The following is a 5900-nucleotide window of genomic DNA, read 5'->3' on the forward strand; positions in this document are numbered from 1 at the left end:
AGTAACTATAGAGCACTTTATGTTACATTTTTAAGTTGTGTTGTTTTTCAATTTTTCACTTAAGTGGCTATATTAACCATATAGTTTGATTTAATTTTTGTGTTTTAATTCAAAACATCTTAGTAAATATTACTTTTTGAATGATATTTGCAAATTATATATTAATCTATATAATGTAAATATTATTTATGACCTATTTAAGTAATATTTCTTCAAAATTAAATTGACATGTGCTTAATTCATCAGTTAAGTTGTGCATAGCATGTCTATAATTGTATTTACATGAAAATATGTAATTGACTATAGAGACCATGATTTTGAGCAAAAAAACAAATTTTAAACACAAAATATGTAAATACATGTGTTTTAAAATATGTAATGTCTCTCCAAGAATGAGACTTGCAAATTCAAGTATTTTTTAAACATGCAGTGACCCCTAGAGAGCCTGATTTTGTAATAAAGGTCATTTTTTAACATGTTTTTAAAATATGTAATGCACTCCCTAGAGCATGATTTGCATTTGGACTTCTATTACATGTTTTTGAAACATGCATATGCACTCCTAGAGTGTGATTTAAATAAGAAGACTCCATTACATGTTTTTAAAACATGCAATCTCTTTCCAGGAGTGTGAATTGCCTTAAAAATGCATACATATGTCTTCATAGAACCCAATTTTGAAGATTGAAGAAAAAAATCCATGCTCGTGCCTTTGAAGAACACATTTTTTCTTCAAAACTCCAGATTTACCCTTTCCATGGTGTGAAATCTCTCCAAATATAGTCATTTTTGCATATTCATGCATTCCCATGCATTAGATGTTTGATTCCTTGTCAACAATGACTCATTTCATGGTTTTTTGAGGGCACATTTTAGTAAAAAATGCCCAGATTTGCAGTGTTAAAACTCACATTTTTGCTCAAGGAGATGTCATTTTGGGGTTTTCATCCTTGTTATTGTTGTCTATGATCACATTTTTGCCTCTTAATACCAAAACCAATTTATGCTTTGGTGATTAAAGACCACATTTTTGGGCATATCCGTCAAAAAGGGCTCATTGAATGCTCATTTTGAATTCATTGTTGCAAGGTTGAAGAGATCAAAGTTTGTTTTGCAACTTTTTCAAAGTTAGACCTTCTTTCTCCTCCATTTTTGGCTCATTAATCTTCAAGTAAGTGGACATTTTCCATCTTGTTCATTATTTTGTGCCTATCTTGCAATTCTATTGCATGTTTTAGCTTGATGTTGCACATTTGTCTATAGAGATGCCATGAATAGTGCATTTTCTTTAAATATGATGAAAATTCTCATTATCATACCCTTGGATTTTCCCCAGATTCCAAATTGCACTTGAAAGCAACTTGCTTCTTGACATGTTTGAGTCTATAACCAAAAGTATGTGTTTGTTTTGTGTTTGTAATCATAGTTTGTTTACTTGCTTTTTCTTTTTTCTTTTGAAAGAAATTGCAAGTTCTTTCCCAAGAACTTGAGCACATTTCACTTCACTTCACCTTCCACCTCTTCATGCAAGTGCATCATTTCATTCCACCTCCATCATTACATGCCATAGCACATTGCATCTCATTCTCCACATGCAATTACATGTTATCTCACCCTCCATCTACATTTACATGCAATCTCATCCTTCGTTCCCATTTACATGCATTTCCATCTTCTGAACCTCAATGCATGTTTTCTTTACATATAATTTACTTTACGTGTAATGACATCTAGATAACCCATTTTTTACTAAATGTCACATTGTTAAAGTCAAAAATTGTCATTTGCATGTATTCTCATGCACCTAGCCTTCATTCCTAAAGGCATCTTTATAAGAACTCATCTTTTTCCCATACGCATTTATATGTCATCCATCTTCCTAAGTCTCATTTTAGCCCTGCAAATGTACTTTCTATATCACATCCAGATCATTGCATATGTTCCATGAGTATCTAATCAATACTTTGAATATATTGTTTCTTAGAGATCCATTATGCCAATATTCTCATAGAGTTGAAATCCATATCTTCCACTGATAGATTCAATCTCATTGAAACTTTCATGTTGCAGCAAGTCAAGATATGCCAAAATTTCTATAAAGATTGAAGACATCCAATAAAGAAGGCGTGCTTCAAATAAAAGAAGTGGTAATTTTTTTGGTCTCCATTTTCCCAAGGGTTGTCTAAGAACCTAAGTTTGTATGGGAATGCACCAAGAACTTCCCTTCAAAAAAAAAAAGTTAAAGGTGTTGGTGAAAAGTTGTTCTGAGTTTACATCTGGACACTGTCAAGAAGGTCTTCAAATGTCGGAGACTCCAGAATGTGTCAGTCTACAAAGGAGAATTCACGACAACTTGAACAAGAAAAAGCTTGATCACATCAAGTTTTCCAATAACAATGGACAGTTCATCAAAGAGAGTCAAAGGCTATCAAAAGATGCAAGACCATGTGTAGACACCCAAAAATTGGCAAAGACCTAAATCAAGCAATTTCGGTCAATCAATGCAAATTAAAGAGAAAATCAAAAAAAACATAACAAACATTCAAATCAAAAATCACATCAAGTGATTAATTATCTATCAAATTGACAAGACCTAAATCAACTTTAAAAGAGGAGAAAAAATTTCTATTTCATAAAATGAAATTCAAAAAGGCAGGAAGAAAAAGATAAAGTGTTGGAAACAAATAAACATTTATTAAATCAATCATCCTCACAAAATTGAAAATCTCCCTGTTTCATTTTAAAAGAGTTAGAAATATCCTCAATTATCCTCAAAGCCAAGTCTATTGGACTCTACCTCCTGGTCTCTTATGAGATATTTTTAGTTTCACTTTCACCCATCAGTCAAAGGTGAAAATCATGATTCTTACCCCAACCCCTTCCCAAATCCTATAAATAGGAGGGAAATCCAAGAGCCAAAGGACCCAAGTTTTAGGTATCTACACTATAGGCACATTTTGATTCACCATTTTAGCAATATCATTCTAGCAAGTTCATAGCATTTTAGCATTGGTTTTATGTCATTTATCATGATTTATTACATGTTAGATCATTGTATGGCCATTGTCATAGCATTTTAAGAGTTTTTATCTTCATATAATTTGCATTATAGTCTTAGATCTTGTATGCATTTTCGTAGATTTGTATTCTAAGCTTACTTCCATTCTAGAACTATCACTAAGATGTTGATCTGAGAGCTTTTTTAGCAGTTGTAGCTAGGGAAACATGAGACGATCGTAGAATTTACATTTTGATAACGATTTCTTGGGTCTAGTCTAGCTCACTGTCAATCTATCTACATTCTACATTAAAGATTCATGAATATGCATTCACACCGTGTACAAATTGGCACCCACCATGGGGCTTGAACTAAAAGCCTCTCTATTTTCAAATCTTTCAGTCTAATCTTGAGTTTTTATTATAGATATGTGTTTCTTGTTATTTCCTTATGCAAATATGATCAATTGTAGGTTCTACGGCACTCTAGAGGCCTCATATCAGCGAAAACAATGTCCCAAAGTCTTCCCCAAGCACACAAGGGCCAGATCTAAACCTTTTGATGCTTCTAAGCTCTGTTTTAATGCTTTCGAGAGATATTCGGATGCTTCTAAACTCTGTTTTAATGCATTTAATATTACTAAAGTGCATCTTAATGGTTTTTTAATGCATGTACAACTTTCTGCAACGCTTTCAAATAGTTTTGTAATGCATCTAATTATTCTTGAAGTGCATATAAAGTGTCTTATAGCGCATCTGATTTTATTATAGAACATTTGCTAGATTAAATAGTGCATAGAAGAATTTTTGTAACACATGAGGATTTTTGTAGCACATCTAGTAAAATTTATAGTTTCCTAAATCTAACTTCCAAATTCGAATATCGTTTGCTTACAAGTCCCTTCCGAGTTAACGAAAAGCTTTTAGATTGCAAACAGCATGCGACAAGAATGAAGATCCTCCTAAAAGCCCCTAGCCTTTGCTAGCTCCGAATCAAGTAAGTGGACCTTGGCTCTTGTCAATATAAAGTGTGGCATTTCAAAGTTCTAAACATAGCTTAATAGAAGCCTTCAATCTTGTTGATCCAAAATAGAAGTAGGCCTATGCTCTCAACTCCTTCGAGTTGATAAGAATGCTCGACCTTCTGTAAAGATCGGTTACAACTGAACAAAGAAAGAATCCACAATAGTGTAACTAGGAGCCCCTCTATTTTCAGTAGTATAAGGGTGGTGATTAAACCTTTGTGTATGTTGTGTTTGGGGAGGCAAAACAATAGGGATATGCTCTCACTCTTCTTGAGTGATCAAATTCCCAAACCTGTTTGTGACTTCCAATTCTCGCTTTCACTAGGTAGGATTATCTAGCCATAGAAAGGCTACCTCTGAAGTTGCCTTAGCAGGGCTGGTGAGAGGGATTGCCTGCCAATCTTGTACTTCCAATCAAATGCAAGCCAACTATGTTTGAAATATAGCCTTCCTCGAGTAGTCCCATAAGGGATTGTGCCAAACCTCCTTAGCATTGGTGGGAAGCTCTCTATTACAAGAGAGGTAAATTCGAACATAGTTGGTTAAACACTAGGACCCACTAGTCACTGGCTTTAGATAACCTTGTTAGGAAGCCATTTTCTTCCATTTTTTGGGTGTGTATGGTCTTACATTTTGTTTTGGTTTCACTGCTATTGTGCTTGGAAGTGCTTTAAAACTTAATAACAAACACCAGTGTGGATCACAATCCTTCTAGAAAGACAAACTTCAAAATGGTATTGAGAAACCAAATCCAAAATGAGAGCATTGTTGAACAACCCTAAAGTAGCGCATATACTACATAAAATAACACTTTTGAACCTTCCTATAATGCTTTGAATCCCTACTATAATGCATATACCTATGGAACAACACATCTAAATCTTCAAACAGTGCATCTACTCAAACAAGTAATGCATATGAATCATAAAACTATGCATATGACCAAAAAAAATAGTGCATCTGAGCATTTATAAAGCACATATGGTTAGTAAAATAATGCATTTGACCAATCCTATGTCGCATCTGCGAAATAACATAAAACAAAGACCATCTGTAGGCATGATACTTGCAAACAAATGACAAATTTGGATACCCTTTTCTTTCCTAGTATTTTACAAAGTTTGAGAAATTCCATATTTGACCAAAAAATATCTTTTTGAAACAAGCAAGGCTATAAACATCATTATCAACCCAACAGTTATCATTGCTTCATTTTGTACATCAAGCCAGAAACATCTTGAGACACACATATGTCCCCTACCTGACTTTGCGAAGGTGAAACTCATCCTATTCAACATTAGCAAACACCTTGTCCAATCTAGCTTGTTACCATAGACAAATTGCAGTCAGCAAAAACTCTCACATTCTGAAAATGCCTAAGAACTAAAGGAATCCAATTCACATTTTCATGCCACTGCATAGAACCAATACAAGGACAAAACTGAAATGATCACCTATACGAGTGAGTGCTAGAAGAGCCGGCAGAACCATCAAACACACAAAACCTCTAAATCTCCTTGAACTTGCTATAGCAATAGATTGCTCACAGAATGCAATTATTCATGAGTCGCCCTTGTTCAATCAAAATTTGAAATCCATACCGACAATGGGTTCATCTAACATATGGGATGACAAGAGTATCGAAACTAAAATCAAAGATTTTCAAAAAAAATTCAAACTTGTCGATATCATGGACAAGATACTCAAGAAATACAAGGAGCATTATATACTAGCATTAGCACAACAAGGTGAGAAATTACCATCCGATTTTGATGTGACCTACTTGAAACAAGACGAAGAAGAGTCGCCCCAAGATGTTGTCACACAAAAGTTACAAGACCTACAAATGGAAATGGAAAGAATGAAGAGAGGAAAAAC

Source organism: Cupressus sempervirens, chromosome 1 (genome assembly GCF_028749045.1).
Source record: "Cupressus sempervirens isolate cs-2001-9-10 chromosome 1, ASM2874904v1, whole genome shotgun sequence".
NCBI lineage: Eukaryota > Viridiplantae > Streptophyta > Pinopsida > Cupressales > Cupressaceae > Cupressus > Cupressus sempervirens.